The sequence below is a fragment of the Schistocerca gregaria genome, chromosome 7, assembly GCF_023897955.1.
Source record: "Schistocerca gregaria isolate iqSchGreg1 chromosome 7, iqSchGreg1.2, whole genome shotgun sequence".
In the NCBI taxonomy this organism is placed as follows: domain Eukaryota; kingdom Metazoa; phylum Arthropoda; class Insecta; order Orthoptera; family Acrididae; genus Schistocerca; species Schistocerca gregaria.
The window spans coordinates 356,731,824-356,753,652 of NC_064926.1; positions in this window are offsets into that span (position 1 = coordinate 356,731,824).

Sequence of the window (21,829 nt, forward strand, 5' to 3'; positions counted from 1 at the left end):
GAATTTCAATGATACAGAGAATTTGCTGTCCATGCACCAGCACGGATTTAGAAAGCATCGCTCCTGCGAAACGCTACTTGCCCTTTTTTCATATGATATCCTGCGAACCATGGATGAAGGGTATCAGATGGATGCCATATTCCTTGACTTCCGGAAAGCGTTTGACTCGGTGCCCCACTGCAGACTCCTAACCAAGGTACGAGCATATGGGATTGGTTCCCAAATAAGTGAGTGGCTCGAAGACTTCTTAAGTAACAGAACCCAGTACGTTGACCTTGATGGTGAGTGTTCATTGGAGGTGAGAGTATCATCTGCAGTGCCCCAGGGAAGTGTGGTATGTCCGCTGTTTTTTATCTACATAAATGTTCTTTTGGATAGGGTGGATAGCGCTGTGCGGCTGTTTGCTGGTGATGCTGTGGTGTACGGGGAGGTATCATTAGTGAGTGACTGTAGGAGGATACAGGATGACTAGGACAGGATTTGTGATTGGTGTAAAAATTGGTAGCTAACTCTAAATATAGATAAATGTAAAATAATGCAGATGAATAGGAAAAACAATCGTGTAATGTTTGATTACTCAATTAGTAGTGTAGCGCTTGACACAATGACGTCGATTAAATATTTGGGCGTAACATTGCAGAGCGATATGAAGTGTGACAAGCATGTAATGGCATTTGTGGGTAAGGCGGATAGTCGTCTTCGATTCATTGGTAGAATTTTGGGAAGATGTGGTTGATCTGTAAAGGAGACCGCTTATGAAACACTAATACGACCTATTCTTGAGTACTGCTCGAGCATTTAGGAACCCTATCGGGTCGGATTGAGGGACTACATAGAAACAATTCAGAGGTGGGCTGCTAGATTTGTTACTGGTAGATTTGATCATCACGCTAGTGTTACGGAAATGCTTCAGGAGCTCGGGTGGGAATCTCTGAAGGAAAGGATGCTTTCTTTTCGTGAATCGCTACTGAGGAAATTTAGAGAATAAGCATTTGATGCTGACTGCAGTACAATTTTACTGCCGCCAACTTATATTTCGCGGAAAAACCACAAAGATAGGATAAGAGAGATTAGGGCTCACAGAGGCATATCGGAAGTCATTTTTCCCTCGTTTTGTTTGGGAGTGGAACAGGGACAGAAGATGCCAGTTGTGGTACGAGGTACTCTCCGCCACGCACAGTATGGTGGATTGTGGGGTATGTATGTAGATGTAGACATAGGATTAAACAGCCAACCGGTTTCACATAAACGGTACGTATATTGACCTAGAGTTCGACACCTACTGGAAGTGTCTTCCTCACAACAAATGTTGCTACATCGTAAAATTACATTGCTAAAAAGCAATAGTCAGAAACTGGTACTGCTATTCTCCTGCCAAATGAAACAACTAACGTTCTAGCTTTTCCCATGTGTGTCCAGCTCGGAACAACATCAGGCAGATGAAATGTTCTGATACTTTGTTCTTGGCATAAATGATATCATAAGATATCCGCAGCTTGATTATAATTCTCCGATGGTATCTAAATGCTAGGATATTTATTTATGTCTCAAGTAAATACTTGCTATCTGTTATTATGCATCGGGTCGTAAATTTTGGATTTCAAATGTTATGTTAAAAAAATCAATTTTATTACTAGTACATTTTTTTGGAATTTTACAAAAGGATAAAATTTATATAATACATTATAATTATTATTTTATATTCGCTGAAAGAAGAAGAAATGTCACAACTTCAAATTGTATTACGTATTATGAATTGGTATAATAAACAACTACATAGAGTGTTACATTTGCAGACTGATTCGATTTAGTTTTTATGTTTGTTTGTGTATCTCGCAGTCACTACCTGTTTGTGAGATAGCATCCGAGTCAGTGTCTGTGCTTGTGTAATTTACTGTGTACTCCTGATCTGTCGGATGAGAAGTCTGTCTTATTCTACAATGTGGTCTCTCCTGTTTGTATGCGACATGTAGCGTTCGCGACGTTCAAAAATCTTCAAATGTGTGTGAAATCTTATGGGATTTAACTGCTAAAGTCACCAGTCCCTAAGCTTACACAGTACTTAACCTAAATTATCCTAAAGAGAAATACACACACCCATGCCAGAGGGAGGATCGAAACTGTTAGACCGTTCGCGATGCTTCGTCTGGGATGTTGTTTATAGAGTTCCAGTAATTCTGTCTAGGTATTAACTGTCCTATGTCTTGGTTCCCTCACCTCGGTTTTATGCGTCCTACGTGATCGCAGAAGAGCACTATGTGCTCATGTGAGCCATTCTCACCACAAGCGCAAGTGTGAATCTGTCTTAGGCCAAACCTGTGTAAGGGAACAAGACACAGGCCGAGGCCAGTGAGGAAATAAACCAAGCCGCGTGTTTGGTTTGTGTACTTCAAATTCATCTACTATCTGATACTAGGGATGAAACAGTAGACCCTTACCCCACATGTCAGTTGTGTCCCCTTCTGTTTGCCATGTATTCATTCCTTACTTGTTTGATTTACGTCTTGTCTAGTTACTTATAATAAATGAAAATCACCAGTTTGCTTTTGTTCTGCAATATTACTTTTATTGTTAACCGGTTTTCGGCTTACGAGGCCATCTTCAGACATTTACTGAGTATTAACACCAAAGAAGTTAAAAGTTACCAAACAACATTGGAAGAAAAGTAACACATCTAGACTGAAGCAGAAAAATACAGTAAGTAACATCTTTGCAATGAAAAAGTAAAAACTGAACAGTACATAAATAACAATGGAGTAGACAGGAAAACCTTCAGCACAAAATAGGAATAGCATGCCTACATAACAGTTTCTATTAACAAACAAAACTAATAAAATAAAATAAAATTAGTACTAGACAAGGCTGCATCAGGAGGTATGAAACATGGAGAGTGATACCAATTAAAAGAAGAGACAATTGTCAATGTAAATATAGGATACATAAGGAACTTAAGCAATATCAATAAAATAAATAGAAATAAATAAATGCAGGAAAATGGAGGTGTTTGAGGGAAGCAACAGTTTAAGAGTTTAGTGGTACTGCCTTTTAACATAACATTATAATCAAAGCAATGGCTGTGTAACAGTTTTCATTAAATAAATGAGCAAAGTAAAATATGAACAGTATTTGATGAGACAACTACAAGGGGTGATAAACATGGACAGTAATACAAGTACCAGTTAAAAGAAAGCCTTAAATATTGAAACAACAGTCTATGTGGAATGCAAAGACAACTTCAACAAAACAAAACCACTTAATGAGTAAATGAAAATCGGAATATGTAGGAAGAGAGAGTGTGGGAAGTAATTTACAACAAAGATGATTATATGATGTTTAGGAGAGGGGAAGTGTTGAGCTGTGTCTGGTCATTTAGGATGAGATATTGACTGTGAGCAAGATGTTTGTTAATTTCCAGAGCATCCAGCAGGATGCATTTATGGCATTTGTTTTCTGAGTGAAGTACATGGGACACTGGCTGGTAGTGGTGACCCTCACTCAGTACATGCTCAGCAAATGCAGAGTCTGAATACTGCAACCTCCAGCTGTGTTCATGTTCAGCCAGCCTAGTTGATATGTCTCTGCCTGACTGACCAATGTAAAGTTTGTCACCGTTAGAACAGGTGATTTTGTATACCCCATTGTTGGCTAATAACTGGATCTTGTCTTTGCTACTAAAAACACTCTGTGCTGTCGTGTTCCTGACATAGTAGTAAAGCCTATACTTGTTATTTATCTTATTTCGTAGCATTTTTCCCTCTTCAACCAACAGTCCGCTGCTCTGTGGCGAATAATATCTATAGGGAAAACTGCCAATACCACACATAGTGCCTCAATCGACGTCGTGTATCTAAGGCTGTTGTACGGAGGTAGTGGAATACTCATCTCTCTAAAGTCTTACGAACACCGCCGGCCACCAAAGGTAGTCGAAAGGATGTGCTATGCCAATTAGGATGCTACTTTGTATCTATCTTGTATTGTCTGCCTCATTTTTACGGCCCTGTTGAGTACATTGTCGATGCATCTTTGTGATCGAAAGCCAATATGACGTGGTCTAAGACCGAAGAGCTGCCAGTCGACCGACGTCTGCCGCACAGCAATCCTCCTGTACCTTTGCCAGAATGTTAATGAGAATATTGGTCTGTATGTCTTATGTGACAATCGTGACTTTATCCTGTGCTTTACTAATTGTAAATGCATTTCCCGTCTTCCATATATTCGGAATTCGTCCTTCTGATAGAGCATCATTCAGTTATCTGTATACATTGTGACACAGTTTATTGATATTTTCTGAAATACCATTTTCGACTTTGTTATCTTGATTTGAAAATGGGGCTCGACCCGAAAGTAGTCATCGAATGAACAATAAAGTATTTGTAACTTGGACTGATTTTTCGTTCTATTGATCATTCAGTAAGTCTGTCAGATACGGTACGATAAGTGGAACAGCTTATTTCATGGTTTCGGGGTGGATGCCATCCGGGCGTGAAGTCTTTTTGTTCTTTATTTTCTGTATGGCCAATGCTACTTTCTCGGAAGAAAAAGTGGATAGTGATACTATTGTTTTCGTATTTGTCATCAAGTAGTCTCCAAAGTTCGATGAGATGTTGGTTGTCCTGAGTGTCGTCACCACGGGAAAGTAATTAGTTGAGGAGGTCCTGTGCTGTACATCGCCATCCTCTGCTGGCATACCATCCGGTTTCTTCAGTGTTGATCACAGTATGGGGATCTTGATACGTTTAGTCTGCAGTTTGAAGGGCTACCCCCAGATGTTGTTCTAGAAGTCTGTCCCAACATAATGCGGGCCAGTGGTCTTTCCTCGTCTTGTGCAGTTCATCTCCGTATCGTGTTTTAGCGTGGCCGCGAAGTTGAAGTCTAATTTCTCTTTCCTGTACTGTCATTTTTGGTAACATCATCGTTTATCACGAGTGTCATTTCTTATTATTGTTAATTTTGCTCTCCATGGTGCCTCTTGTTTGGGTGCGTCGCGTACTGCAGTTATTGCTGTAGCTTGTGCTCTGTAGACATCTGTACGAATGTGAACTCTGTGATCTATGCTTCATTGCGTTACACACCGACGAAAAACTTCAGTCATGTGCCTTAATTTCTGCCAGTTTGCTTTGCTTAGCAGCAACCTTACTGTTGGGATATGTCTGTGTCTGTATTTGTTTTAGTATATATAGTTATTGGATTATAATCACTGAGTAATCTCCTACTGAGCCCTTGCCAGTTCGCTACGTGTGTTAATAAAGCCCCGTTTACCAGACATATGCCATTTTGCTACCTATTCCACTATTTCCAAGGTAAGTTGCGTCTGGCCTGATTTATTTAAAATGAAAAAATTACATTCATTTATATTGTTGACTATTATTTGTTCTTTGGCGTCAGTTCTGTCAGACTGCAAGAGTCCTGACCTAGCATTTACTTCTGTTAATATTAATAGTCGTCTGACATTCACAAATCGCGTAATTTCTTTATTACTTCAGTAAAAAGCTCTATATCAAATGAGTACTTGGTAGGTCAGCGAAATGATCCAAGTTTGCCTGCCTAAGGTTACTTCGACTGTAACCGTATGTTGTGTGCGTAGTTCAAAAATGGTTCAAATGGCTCTGAGCACTATGCGACTTAACTTCTGAAGTCATCAGTCTCCTAGAACGTAGAACTAATTAAACCTAACTAACCTAAGGACAGCACATACATCCATGCCCGAGGCAGGATCCGAACCTGCGACCGTAGCGGTCACGCGGTTCCAGACTGAAGAGCATAGAACTACACGGCCACACCGGCCGGATGTGCGTAGTTGCGCTATTTGTTTTACTGTAAAGATAGAGATTGCAGCGATGGCCTTGTTTCCGCCTGTGATTGCACAAAAATACACTCCTGCAAATTGAAATAAGAACACCGTGAATTCATTGTCCCAGGAAGGGGAAACTTTATTGACACATTCTTGCGGTCAGATACATCACATGATCACTCTGACAGAACCACAGGCACATAGACACAGGCAACAGAGCATGCACAATGTCGGCACTAGTACAGTGTATATCCACATTTCGCAGCAATGCAGGCTGCTATTCTCCCATGGAGACGATCGTAGAGATGCTGGATGTAGTCCTGTGGAACGGCTTGCCATGCCATTTCCACCTGGCGCCTCAGTTGGACCAGCGTTCGTGCTGGACGTGCAGACCGCGTGAGACGACGCTTCATCCAGTCCCAAACATGTCAATGGGGGACAGATCCGGAGATCTTGCTGGCCAGGGTAGTTGACTTACACCTTCTAGAGCACGTTGGGTGGCACGGGATACATGCGGACGTGCATAGTCCTGTTGGAACAGCAAGTTCCCTTGCCGGTCTAGGAATGGTAGAACGATGGGTTCGATGATGGTTTGGATGTAACGTGCACTATTCAGTGTCCCCTCGACGATCACCAGAGATGCACGGCCAGCGTAGGAGATCGCTCCCCACACCATGATATCGGGTGTTGGCCCTGTGTGCCTCGGTCGTATGCAGTCCTGATTCTGGCGCTCACCTGGACGGCGCCAAACACACATACGACCATCATTGGCACCAAGGCAGAAGCGACTCTCATCGCTGAAGACGACACGTCTCCATTCGTCCCTCCATTCACGCCTGTCGCGACACCACTGGAGGCGGGCTGCACGATGTTGGGGCGTGAGCGGAAGACGGCCTAACGGTGTGCGGGACCGTAGCCCAGCTTCATGGAGACGGTTGCGAATGGTCCTCGCCGATACCCCGGGAGCAACAGTGTCCCTAATTTGCTGGGAAGTGGCGGTGCGGTCCCCTACCGCACTGCGTAGGATCCTACGGTCTTGGCGTGCATCCGTGCGTCGCTGCGGTCCGGTCCCAGGTCGACGGGCACGTGCACCTTCCGCCGACCACTGGCGACAACATCGATGTACTGTGGAGACCTCACGCCCCACGTGTTGAGCAATTCGGCGGTACGTCCACCCGGCCTTCCGCATGCCCACTATACGCCCTAGCTCAAAGTCCGTCAACTGCACATACGGTTCACGTCCACGCTGTCGCGGCGTGCGACCAGTGTTAAAGACTGCGATGGAGCTCCGTATGCCACGGCAAACTGGCTGACACTGACGGCGGCGGTGCACAAATGCTGCGCAGGTAGCGCCATTCGACGGCCAACACCGCGGTTCCTGGTGTGTCCGCTGTGCCGTGCGTGTGATCATTGCTTGTACAGCCCTCTCGCTGTGTCCGGAGCAAGTATGGTGGGTCTGACACACCGGTGTCAATGTGTTCTTTTTTCCATTTCCAGGAGTGTACGTCCGTGCATACCTCGTTACCTGCCAAGCTCTGCGACCACCGTCGTACTAGCCATATAGTATAGCTGTAAGACTTTCACTTTGGGAATTTAGTAAAAACACAGTACTTCAGCCATCCACCTTTACTAGATCTTTGTAGACTTTGTCAAAGTTAAGGTCTTCATTTCTTCGTCCACATGACCTGGATAATAGATAACAGTCTTCGCAGAATAATTCTGTCTGTCTGTCCAATGGGGGTAGCATGCAGTGTCGCCCAGTGTGTGATTCAGTCTTGTTGGTGGTCCTGGTGCTGGCTCAAATTCTCCTTTGTTGTCCAGTCAACTTAGGCTCAAGTTCTCTTCGATGTTCCTTACAAGTCATTTGAAGACCGTTGTTGTTTTTCAGTGTAAGCTTCTTGGATGTTCACGTTCTTTATAAAATCCACAAGGCGTGTGGTCACCTTTCATTGTTTAAAGTTTTCTGTTTGCGTTTTTTATAGTTGTTTCTTAGACTTGCGTTATCTTTTCATGCGTATTTCCACCTTGGATGAGACTTAGTTTGCATGTATGGCATATTTTTCTGTAATCGATATTTAATTATACGGTAACCTGTCCTCTGGTGAGGGAAGAATTAATTTGTGTCTACATTGTTTTCGCGTGATCCTGTTGTGGACGAGCTCGACCGTGCCTCGGATGTCTATCGTTACTCTTCTGTACCTCTGTTAAGTGTAGTGAGCTATGTTTAACGACTGTGTTATGGTCTTGTTATTAGTGGGCATGACCGTATTTCCGGTGTCTGTCGTTAATTTGATGCACCTCTCTGGAATATAGTGTGTTGTTATTTACTAAGGGCTTCCCCTACCCGTTGTTCTACGCTAAGAAATGTCCCCGTTTGAAGTATTGCCTATTGGAAAAGTTCATGTCTGGTGCTGCTCGCCATATTGCATTCCATTTTGCTGTAGAAACACGTGTCGTCGATGTGATCTATTAGGCTAAAATATTTTTCCTGCACAATGTTGCAACTATTGAGGTGACTAATGTCCGTTAGAGATTTCTGTCAGCAAGTTGTAGCCTCCGGGCTCCTGCACGTTGCCAAATTCATATTTCGGTTACTGTTGATTTGTGTTTGCTCCTGTGACGTGCGATGTTGGTATTTATTTTTGTGTGTCGCTGAGAGGACATCTCTACATTTCCGTTGTTGATATTTGTTTTCGTGGCCCCCTGCTTTTGTTTTGGTGTGTGCTAACTGATGATTTTGGTAACATCATACGCTGTTTTTTTTCTATTTGAGTTTGGTAGAGTTCCTTGTAAATCGAGCACTCTAGTCCCCCACCTTTGTTAACATTTTCTTTTCCTGTTCTTGCAAGGAATATAGCCAACAGTTCTTTCTTAATGAAGTTCGAATTTTTTGTGACCAGGTTTCATATATTTCCAGCAGATAGCTTCCCTGTCACATGTTTTCGACAACTGGCCAAAATCCCAACAGTTGAGACATTTTTGCACTGACAAGTAGTCCTTAATGTGTAAAGATTCAAGTTGTATGCACAGCTTATGAGTCTGTAATAATGGTAACCTAACCGTTGGTGTCACCTATAGAATATAATTTACCGCTCTATTCCCTTTCGGATATGTTTTGAATCGTATCCTTCTTTAAATTCTTCTTTGATGATGTGGTCACCAAACAGTAGTTTTAGAAAGTCTTGATCTTAAGTGTTGTTAGAACGTGGCGTCAAGTGTACGGTTTATTGCTAGGATAACACAAAGACTCTGAACCAAGTTCTCACACTTATATTTCCACAAGACAAAATAAACTAATATTTTACTTGACGACCTTACAGCGACCATACCTTCCCTGCACTTCCTATTTATTTCATTTGTAACTGACTTATACTGCTATATTTAAGTTTCTTCTTTCGTTGAACAATTTCTTGTTAACAAAATTTCTTGTCAGTTAACCTCGTTATACTTGTATTTGTCTGCCTAACTTCTGTGATCGCCTCGTTTTAGAGACGTCAGTTCTTCTTCTACTGAACTGCTTTGTGATATTCGTTATTTCAGCTTGCATTGCCTCAGAGAAATTCTAACTCATCTCACAGTCTTCAGTACTACAGTATCCCACTTCTTTCCACGCTGGTTTCTCCTGTTCATTCTCTTAAACTCCAGCCTACCCTTCATCAATACTAAATTCTTTTGGGGTTCTCCATCTGCGCCTGCTTGCTCCTTACACTCAGATATCTGATTTCAAAATCGCTGCCTGACTGTGATATAATTCAGCGAATCTTGGTGCCTTTTTTGAACAGTTAAGTCGCTATTACTTGCTGAAACTTATTGCAGAACACAATTAATCTTTCTCGTCCCTCATTCCTAGTCCCCAGCCCATATTCACCCGTAACACACTCTTATTTTCCGTTCCCTACTACAGTGTTCCAATCCCTGTCAATATTGACTTATGATCTGCTTTTCATTCTGAGTTGGCCGTGCATTGCCCTCAGATACTCTCCCTATATTTTCATTTTTCGCTTGTGAAGTTGGCATATATATTTGATTATTGTCATTGACCTCAGTCACATTCCCGTGGGTATTCTTTCGTTGGCAGTCCCCTTCTGGAGAGCCGGAATCTTTTGCGATTGAGAAGATCATCAAGACACTTTTTTGAGCAACATGCGACATATCCTTTAGATGCAGACTGTGTAACTTCAGTTCTGTGGTTTCCATTCCCTTCTGCATTGATGATTGCGGATACTTTCTCCTTTTAAGGTTACTATCCGACCCTAAGGCCTTCGACTGTTCTCTCCTTCGTCGTGTTTGACAAGGCCATTGGCAGAACGAGGATGAGTCCTCAAGCCAGAAACCTTCTGCCACCATTGCAGATTACTTTTATTCAAAATTAAGCAGTGCCTGGGGTGAAACTGGGACTCAGAGTACCTCTAGAGCACGGCCGAGTAATCTATATTTCGCTATTTGTTCTTTAATCTCTTCTTTTGACATCCAGGGCTACTTCTTGCCAAAGATTACCCCCGCTGTCAGCCCTAATAGGGGGGTTTATCAATGGCTGAAATATTTCTTTGGCACAAAATGTTTTACGAAGACAGAAACAATCTCGTAAATGGACACCGCAACGCGCGATAATCTACAGCATGAACAAATAACGACGCAGCAAGAATGAGTAAAACTGTAAGAGTTGATCGAAGATTAACCACGAAAATTACTGCAAACGCGAAACTATTCGCCTGATATTGACTGAAAATCTACGAATAAGGAAACGTTGTGCCAAAACGGTGTCCAAAAACCGAATACAGCAATAAAACGATCAACGTAGGATCGTGCCTGATGATCTGTAGGAACAACTGGAACTGAATCCATAATTTCTGAACCGAGTAAAAAGCGCGCCGTCAAAGTCAAAAGTGCAATGCATGCTTGAGTGTTTCTTTGACCCTATGGGACTCGTGTACGAAGAGTGATTACCTCCACCCCAAACAGTGAATCAGTAGTATTAACAACAATTTCTTAAGAGACTTCGAAAACGGGCCCATCGTGTTCGTCCACACGTTGCTGATAACTGGGTCCTGCAACACGAAAACGCACCATGCAGTTCTGCCGAAACCTCCATATTCACAAGACATGTCCCTTTGAGACTTTTCTCTCACTCTTAAAAGTGAAGTCGTGAAACGATACGGTTTTGCTTACGAACAGGATATCCAAACATATGAAATTAGGATTTTTGACGGTATACCAAAAAATTAGATCCAGATGTGCTGTAAGAACGGGAAACAACAATGGAGTAAGTGAGAGGAGCGAATAGCGAGTTACTCTGAAGGTGAAACCAGAGTGGTTGGTTAAAATTTTAAGTAAAGGTGATTTTTTATAACCAGTCTCATTTCTTTATTGTCCCACCTCGTATACAGAGTGATGTGTTATCTAACGACTTTCTTTCGTCTTTCTCGAATTATGTACGCTGAACTGCGATTATCATCAGCAGTGTTGGGTATAGCTATACTACTCGGCTGTGACACGTGAATTCATGTGTGACCGGGAGTATAACCTGAATATTAGAACCATAATTTTCCGCTCGTCGCTAACAATCTCTTTACTCGCTTAAATAAACAGTGCATGCATCCTGAACCGACCACGACTTCATACGTCACATTGTCAACTTCTTTATGCCATAGTCTAAGCCTATCACTCCTTGTATCCCCGCACCAGGGCGAATGGAACGGTGACGAATCGAGACTATTGTTATTATTATCGACGTATGCCCTTCCTAAGGCTTCTAATACGTATTTTACTTAAGCGTACTGGGGCTGTCGAAATAATTTTAGAATTAAATTTACTAAATTGTGAGTTGGGTGCAGATATACGAACTACCTGTTTTATATATGACAATTCGTGCCGGACAGGGGGTCGAATCCGAACCTTGCTTATCGCGAGACTCCGCCTTCCCTCTTAGGCTAACTGTGCTCTCTTCTAGCGTGTCTCAGGACGCGTGCACGTTCGTCGTCGAAGGATTACTTTTTTCAAATATTCCAGCAAGCTTGAATTTTTCTGTCGGAGCAGGTGTTACCTCCGGAACTCGGCTGAAATTCTGAGAAATTGGCAGTTCGTACAGCTGCTCTTAATAGAGTTTTCCTTGCTATCTGGACTGAATACCAAGCTATAGCGCAGTCACTGATAGAGATTAATACCTCGTTAACTCCCTTAATCAATCAAACGGGAAACAGATTACGCACTTCTTTATCAACATAGGAACGGTCGACATCACGTACGCTTTTGCTCTGTAAAAGCTTCACCAAGAAATTAACATCAAGATGACGTGTTGCTGTCAATATTCATTTACGAGATTGGCACATTGTGTTTAAGTAAGCTAGTTGAAATGAGCAATGATGGCGACATACAAATCGAAATATTGTTTCTTGTGAAGAATTTTAAAAAAAGTTTAATTCTTATACAGCTAGTTGTCGCCCTACATTTAAACGTCACAAGTTATTACGTGGGTTGGAACTTAAATAGTGGCAACTATTTATTCACAACCGATGCAAAAAGAGTTAAATGTTTGCACCTGTTACTATCCTTCAATGTAGTCACAAGCGTTGTATTGAACCCGCTGCCAGAGATGTGGAAGGCGTAGGAACCCTTAGCTGAGCCAGTTCTGTTGATGATGCAAATGGAGCGGTCTATTGCCTGCCGAATCTCTGGAACAGTTCTGAAGCGAATGCCACGAAGTAGTTCCTTCATATTCGGGATCAATCAAAGTCACAAGGAGTCAAGTCAGGGGAGTATAGAGGGTGGTACAGTACTTCCCAGTCCCATCGATCGAACAGAGCAGCCACAGCTTTCGCTGTATGCGACCGCGCATTGTCGCGCAAAATGATGGGTGAGTTACGCGGAAAGAGTCGACACTTCTTTCACAAAGCTGGACGCAGGTGATGTTCCAAAAACGAACAGTAATACTGTGCATTGACTATCTTCCATGGAGGAACTTAATGCGTTACGGTAACGCCATAACAGTCGTACACGAGAATCACCTTAACTTTCACCCTACTCGGGCTCTGACGCACTTTCGACTTTCGCGGCAGCCCATAATGATTTGCGAAAGAAGCGGCAACACACTCTGTGCAACCCACCCAAAATTTTTCATGACAATGCGCGGGCGCAAACAGCGCAAACTGTGGCTGCTCTGTTCGGTCTATGGGACTGGGGAGTACTGTACCATCCACCATACTACCCGGACTTAACTCCTTGTGACTTTTATTTGATTCCGAAGATGAAGGAACTACTTCGTCGCATTCGCTTCAGAACTGTTCTAGAGATTCGAAAGGCAGTAGACCGCTCCATTCGCACCATTAACAGAACAGGCTCTGTTAACGGTATATTATGCCTTCCACATCGCTAGCTACGGGTTCTACACAACACTGGTGACTACTTCAACTCTTTTGCATCGTTTGTAAATAAGTAGTTGCCACTATTTAAGTTCCAATCCACGTAATAGCTTGTAATGCTTAAATGTAGGGGGGCAACTAGCTGTATAAGTACTCGTTTTTTTTAAAAAAAATTCTTCACAAGAAACAATTTTTTGTATCAGTTGTAAATAAATAGTTGCCACTATTTAAGTTCCAACAAGTTCCCAACACCGCACTATTTTCTGATATTATCATTAATGATTACGCAAATGAGTCTAAGAAATGACTGCCTATTTTCTCGCTCGGATCAAGAAATTCCAGTAACAATAAACTGCCTGCAAAAGTAAAATCATCTTCGGCGCTGAACAGGGAGCGTAGTTGTGGGCCTGTGCCGTAGTCTTGAAAATAAATGTGGCTCACGACTTGTTCAGTTGCATTTCGCTGTACAAAGACTGTATAGTTTTCTTGCCGAATGCCATAACGATTTCTTTCATAACACCCAGTGTAACTACTTATTGTTCTTATTCCTAGAAAGTTATTTCTCCGGGTCTAACGACTCTTCTAGGACGAGATGTGAGTTTCCGATCTTCGTTTCGACACACCGGGCGACCTTTCAGTACTAGGAAGAGTTGAGAGAGGTTTCCTGAAAACGGCGAACTTATAACGGAAGTCGCCTTATCTCCTTAACGAGAGAGTTTCAGTGCTCGCAGCGGCAAATACGATTTCCGTTGGCGGAGCCAGTCGGCTCTATAACATTCTTAGAACCACGCGGAGACAATAAGGGTAGCCTAGCTGTGCGGAACAAAGCGGCAGGATTCCAGGGAGGAATCAGAACACCGGCGAGGCTTCAGGGGGATTTGCAGCGGTCCCGATGGAGGGCGAAGCCTCCTCCAACGTCTCTACCTAGCCAAGTAGAGGTTTGGCGACTGGCAATTTGCAAGCCGAGCATCGTGTTTCGGGGCTATTCTCCTCTACGCCACAGCTACTGAAGCGCGTCCACCATGTATAACAGCATTTAACGTCCTTATGATCTTGCTTACAGACTGCAGTTTTTCGCCATGAGGACTCTCGATACACAAAACATGAACGCAGTTTTTAAACCACAGAAAAGGGCTGCTAAAATAATGACTGTAGATAGTAGTGTGACATGGTAAAGATCTTTTCCAGACACTGAGGTTTTAGCTATGCCACAACCAGTAACTTATAAGATTTAGCGATTGAGCCGTAGTAGGCCATGCGATGAATGGCGGAGGGCATTTTCAGATTTTTCTTCTAGTTTTTCTTTGGGACACCTTTATGTTCATAATCTCAGTATGGCTTTTTTGTCTTCGTTATCCGAAACTGTTCAGGTGTTTTTCAGTTTTTATGCCAGGCTTACAGTCTAGTCGTGAACATTCTGCCTAAATGGTTTTTCTGTCCAAAATATTAAGTTCACTGCTCTGGTTCATTCTACTGTTTCAAATTTATCTTCACTATATCTTCTGTAGAATGCCACAACGTGTCTAGTTAACTTAGATCAGTCCATTCCTTTAACACAAAGAGAGAAATATAGACTGGAATTTTATATATCGGAATAAATATTTGTATACTTACCAGTTTTATTATTTTCTCTTCCTATGTTCCAACATCAGTATAATTTATACTCGACATTTTCTTGATTATTTTTAAATTAGATAAATTATAAGTTCCAAAGACATTTGAATCTCAATTTTATCTATAATAATGAGCACAGGCTGAAGCAGTTAATTAAAAGTCATGTCAAGGCCAGTATTCGAACCCAGTCCTCCCGTTCATCAAGCAGATGCACTAACCGCTGCATCCTCTGTCAATGTGGCAAAACGAAGGGGAGCGAGGGGTGAGGAAACGACTAGAGTAATCCATGCACCCGTCACTCAGTATGTCTCTGGAATATTTATTTTATCTCACTGATGTATCACCTATGCCTGAGGTACAGACAGGGTTACCCCCAATTCGTTCAGTGCTAAGGCATTTTGGGGAGCTTCTGTGGTTCTAATACGAGGTAAGAAGGGGAATATGAAGATGGGCTGGGGCATGAACTGGAGTTCCTGTCAGGGTGGGAGACACGCTAACGTCATCTTTGCAGCTGTATTAGTAACACTGCCAATGGGGCACAGTGGTTAGCAAACCTGTGTCTCAAGCAGGAGACCCCAGTTTGAATCCTGGCCTTGGTACAAATTTTAGTTCATTGCTTCACCTACATTCACTTTCGAAATTGATTACTTTTAGTTCAATATTTTAGTTTTATTCTGTGTTTTTATTTCTTTTTAAAATGAGTGATTCAGCCTCATGAATACACAGTCATTTGACGGCTGTATTGTAGTGTCTCCGTTTCTTGTATTTTGAGACACAATTTTTTTGTTACACTTATCTTTTCCAAATCTCAAGGCTGTTTGCATTAGGTGGCAATGATCTGCATGAGTATTTTTTTCAGGTCAGTTACTGAGTGGCTTCAACTGAATATCTGAACTGAGAAACTCTCTCAATTTTTCATACTTAGTTTCTGAAGTTTTGAGAGCTATATTGTCGCTACACATTGTGTTCTTTTCATCTTCTTTTTTCAAGTAATATTTAGTGATCTATTACAAGAGCTATTTATTGAAAGATTAATATATGTTCTTTTGCTGTCTGAATCTCCGAATATAGAATTGCCAAATCATATGCAAAAGCTAAGCTGTCTATCATAATGTTTCTTCTTCACTTTAAATGTGATAAAATTATTTTGAAAGTCAACAACACTTTCAGTGTTAAAGAAAATGCAAATAGTTAGTAAAATGATGTTAAGTGAACAGGTCAGCTGACTCAACGAAAACCTAATAGAATTTGTACACCAATGGTACTGAAAATTAGGTGGTGCGCATCCACAGCACTCGAGCTTCAGTGCATAAATTCGATGCAGCCATTACAAGTCAATATTTCTGGTCTTCTGAAAACTAACAATTATTACCATTCGTCAAACATCGATTGGAATCTTATCCTACCAATTTGGGATAGTGCCTCTCACATTCCATCTGACAAGGTCACAGCCCTAGGTATAATAATCCAGCGCCACTAAGTATTACTCAGCAAATTACAGCTAGAAATTTTCAATAAGTTTTTCCAAATTATCATTACGTCCAAGATGGTACATACCAACTCTTACTGTGCAAGTTAAAAAAATGTATAATACAGAGAAATAAATATTATAAAATTATACCCCACGAACTTATCGAGAGATTTCCATTTGTAAAATATATTGGAATCTGATAAAAGCAATCTCAATATTCCAAACAGTAACAGTTACCAAACACTTCTTGACATGGAATTATAATTCCTTCCTCATTTTTTCTAGGCTCTATTGTGGTTCATAATATTAAATTAGTAAAACAGTAGACATCAAAGTTAAACACACATAAGTGCAAGGTTTGTTATATTTTATGACTTGTACATTACTGCCAACTACACACAATGACATTATGGTCACAAATACAAGTTCCAATGTCTAACCAATACCGTAAGTCATTATAAGTTTCAAAATGGAGACGCCGCTGGTGAGATCTGAATGAATATCTTCTTCAAATTTCACGGAAAAGATGTATCGTTAACTCCGTGCTGAAGCAACTTCTGTCATAGTGCTGGTTCGTCGGTACTCTGTTTATTTTCACTTGGCTTATAAAGTTCGCTGCTAGATGATCAGTATTGATGTTCAGCGTTTTGTTTTTAGTGTACATCGATAGTTATCGACCTTTAAGGACGTTCAAAGAAATACCAGCGATCGGTAACTCTTCTACTATGCTGTTCATTTGTTAACGTAATGATTCGCAATGCTTCTTTACATTTTGTTATTTCATTTTTTTTCAAACTTATGTTTTCAGTTTGTTTATATCATTCGCTTTTGCGAATTATTTTCTAAATATCTGAGCAACAATTATATTCGTGCGTTATCGGAAGATATTTGTGACACATAGTACTTTAGTGAAGGCAGTAGCGGCTCAGAATGTTATGGTGACGTTATTTCTGGTATACTGATTTTCACTGAAAATAGCATAGAAAAGACACAGTACACTGAAGTGACTGTACATGAAACACTACAGCCGATACCACACCCATTTCACGAGATGCCTAGATGAAAGCGTATGCCACCAATGAGATCTTCTGCTAATTTCTTTACTTTACACTTCAGCGCTACTTAAACTATATGTCACTCAGTTAAGCAACTTACACCTAAACACACAGCTACTTTGAGCAGCCCATATAAGAAATGAAGGAATGTCAGAAGAACTGAGGTAAAAAGCTTTACAGTATGCTTGATATGGGATTCAAAAAGAAAAGACCATTAGAAAAAGTATTGTAAGGTGCTTAAAAAGTTATTAGGAAGGCAAAAAGTATGTGGTATCCAGATAGAATAGCTAAGTCTCAGGATAAAATTGAAACCATATGGTCAGTCGTAAAGGAAGTGGCTGGTCTGCAGAGACAGGTAGAGGATACAGAATCTGTGCGTAGTGGGAATGTCCATGTTTCTGATAAGTCGCATATATGTACAGTATTTAATAATAATTTTCTGAATATAGCAGGTGAACTAAATAGAAACCTAGTCCCAACAGGGAATCATATAGCGCTCGTAGAAAAAAGTGTTCCGAGGCTGTTACCTGAAATGATCCTCCATGATACTGACAAGAGGGAGATTGAGTTAATAATTAAATCACTAAAGATGAAGAACTGGAATGGATATGACGGGGTATCTAGCAGAATACTGAAGTATTGTTCCATGTATGTTAGCCCAGTACTTGGCCATATCTGTAACTTTTCCTTTAGGAGTGGTCGGTTTCCTGACCGATTAAAGTACCCAGTAGTAAAGGCACTTTATAAAAAGGGAGACAGGGATAATATTGACAATTATAGACCTATTTCTATGCCATTGGTTTTTTGTAAAGTTATCAAGAAGATTGTATATACAAGGTTACTGGAGCATTTAAATTCACATAATTTGCTGTCAAATGTACAGTTTGATTTTAGAAATGGCTTAACAACTGAAAATGCTATATTCTCTTTTCTCTGTGAGGTTTTGGGTGGATTAAATAAAAGGTTGCGAACGTTAGGTGTTTTCTTTGATTTAAAGAAGGCTTTTGACTGTGTTGACCACAAAATATTACTGTAGAAGTTGGACCATTATGGAGTAAGGGGAGTAGCTTACAATTGGTTCGCCTCTTACTTTAAGAACAGAAAGCAGAAGGTAATTTTCCGCAATATTGAGAGTGGTAGTGATGTTCAGTCCCAATGGGGCACTGTTAAGTGGGGCGTTCCCCAAGGGTGGGTGCTGGGGCCACTGCTGTTTCTTATTTATATAAATGATATGCGTTCCAGTATTACAGATGATTCAAAAATATTTCTGTTTGCTGATGACACCAGCTTGGTACTGAAGGATCTTGTGTGTAATATTGAAACATTATCAAATAATGTAGTTCATGTAATAAGTTCATGGCTTGTGGAAAATAATTTGATGCTAAATCACAGTAAGACGCAGTTTTTACAGTTTCTAACTCGCAATTCAACAAGAACTGATATTTTAATCAGACAGAATGGGCATATTATAAGCGAGACGTAACAGTTCAAGTTCCTAGGCGTTCGGATAGATAGTAAGCTGTTGTGAAAAGCCCATGTTCAGGACCTTTTCAGAAACTGAATGCCGCTTTATTCACAATTAGAACAGTATATGAAATAAGTGACATTTCAACACTAAAAGTAGTCTACTTCGCATATTTTCATACGCTTATGTCATATGGTATTATTTTTTGGGGTAATTCTTCTGATTCAAAAAGGGTATTTTTGGCTCAAAACCGGGCTGTTCGAACTATGTGTGGTGTAAGTTCGAAAACCTCTTGTCGACCCCTGTTCAATAGTCTGGGAATTTTGACATTGCCCTCACAGTATATATTTTCTTTAATGTCGTTTGTTGTTAGCAATATTAGCTTATTCCCAAGAGTTAGCAGCTTTCACTTAGTTAATACTAGGCAGAAAGCAAATCTGCATCTGGAATGCACTTCTTTGAATCTCATGCAGAAAGGAGTGCAGTATTCTGCGGCCATTTTCAATAAGCTACCACAAAAACTAAAATATCTCAGCAGTAGCCCAAACACTTTTAAGTCTAAAGTAAAGAGTTTCCTGATGGCTGACTCCTTCTATTCTGTCGATGAGCTCCTGGAAGAGCTAAAAAATTTAGAAAATTCCAGTGTTACATTCTTGATTTTCTTTATTTAAACTAACGACTTGTCGCCTGAATATGTTTCTTATATTTCATTTTACCTGTTTGTACAATCTACAACTGAATATGTTTCTTACATTTCATTTTATCTGTTTCTACAATCGTGTTATAATTTCATGTATTGACTCGTTCCATGACCATGGAGACTTTTCCTTAATGTGGTCCCACGGAACAATAAATAAATAAATAAATAAAATAAATAAATAAACCTACATTGTTCTCATGATAGAGCACATATCAATCTAATTTATTTCACTGGTTTGGTAAGAGTTATTCTCCTCCAAAACACAAATGTTAGATGATTCAGAACTGCAAATATCAGGCAGAACGTAATACACTGTTCAAGAATTCATTAATAGCTCCGTAGCTAACACTAAAAATTTAATTTTTCCTATGTCATTCTACACAGAAATTTGTGTGCATATTATGGACGTTAGTGAGTTATCTTTAAACCAAATGTAGTGTTAATTATATTATTATTATAATTACGTTATTTCTTAAAAATAAGTTTTATTTCGTTACTTACGAATAATTTACAACTGTCTCTGTTGGTGCACTATTGCCAGGGAGCATCGGCTGGTACGAATTTTTGAATGTCGATAAACTTTACCAGCAATCGTACACTTACAGATATTTCATTTTATTCTAAAAGCAACCGATTTCGGCAATTCATTTTGCAACCTTCAGGCCCCATGCGCTTTTTTCAAATCAACGAACTTATCTTACAGCGCCATGAAACTGGATATCGTGAATTACAATCGTTGTGCATCTGCTTGATACGAAAGCGTGACAGCTCCGTATGAACCATAATGTCTCGTATCTTATCTTTGTGGTCCTTTCGTTCAATATATGTCGGCGGCAGTTGAATCGGTTCTCTTAATTTCCTTAACAGTGTTGCTCAAAAGAGCGTCGTCTTCCCTCCAGGGATTCCCTGGAGCATCTCCGTAACATTTACGTGTTGTTCGAACCTACCGGTAACAAATCTAGCAACCCGTTTCTGAATTGTTTCAATGCCTTCATTCATTCCAACGACCAGGTACATATCCAGAACGCTCGAACAGTACTCGAGAATAGATAGCACCAGCGTCTTGTGTGCGGTCTTCTTTAGAAATAAACCACACTCTTGAAATTCTCCCTGTAAACTGAAGTCGATCATTCGCCTTCCCTACCACAGTTCTGACATGCTCGTTCCATTTCATATCGCTTTGCAACGTTGCACCAGTGATACGCCAAGCAGGTCACAAGTAATACTGTGTCCGAACATTCCTTCTCATTTGCATTAACTTACACCTTTCCACATTAGAGCTGGCTGCCATTCTACACACCAACTGAAAATTTTGTCCAAGTCGAATTGTATCTTCTTATAGTCACTCCGTCGACACCTTATCGTACACCACGGCATCATCAGCAAACAACAAGAGACTACCGCCCAATCTGTCCGCAAATCAGTTATGCGTATAGAGAACAACAGTGGTCCTATTCCATTTCCCTGGGGCGCTCCTGACGATACCCTTGTCGCTGATGAACACACGCCGTCGAGGACAACTGCGTTCTATTACTCATGAAGTCGTCGAGCTTACGTATGCTGGTGCCTTAGTTAACAGCTTCCAGTGGGGCATCGTGTCAAATGCTGCAGTTCATTACAACCTGAAAACCGCTGATCTACGACCCGTTTGCTGTTTTCTGCGCGCCAGGACATCTAATCGAGACTTCAAGTTGATAAACATTATTACAAACCCCATGCATTTTACTCAGAACTGTGAAAACAACTGAGCACCTCACGTAGACAGATTTCTCAGTGCAAATGGGAACAGTGACATGTAATCCGTGCTAACACTGAGCAGGTAGATATTCATTAAAAGCTACAACGTCTTTCTCAGAGTAAAATTCATTTTCTGGCTTCTCCAGTACTAACCTCTACACGAAGGTTCAACATGTCAGAATACCTCTCTTACTTTGGAAACCTCATAGTGGCTCCCCAGCTTGGTCAGCCCGGATAGCCACTGACGCATAACTTCCGGAATCCGGGAAGGTGAAACGGTTCTGGTAGATTAACTTCGAGGATCTGGATGCCGCTCATCCTCAATGTGGTAAACAGGTGGTTTTACACCTACAACTATGTAAATAGCAGGATGTTTCACATGTCCTACCTCAGATACGTGATGCATGTAGATAAAAGTCTCGTACATGATCACGTCCTTTATCCAAGACGAAACATATAGATTGCCCGAATTACGTCCTGGGAGCGCGTAGGTAACCGCTGGCCACCGTCTGCCACTAACATTGCCCCACCCCACACAGTAATGCCGGGCCCATTATCTAAACGCCTTGCTAGATTAACACCCCGGTTGAGTAAGGTATAAAGGCTCATCAAAGTCTAGTAGGATAGTATAAAACTGA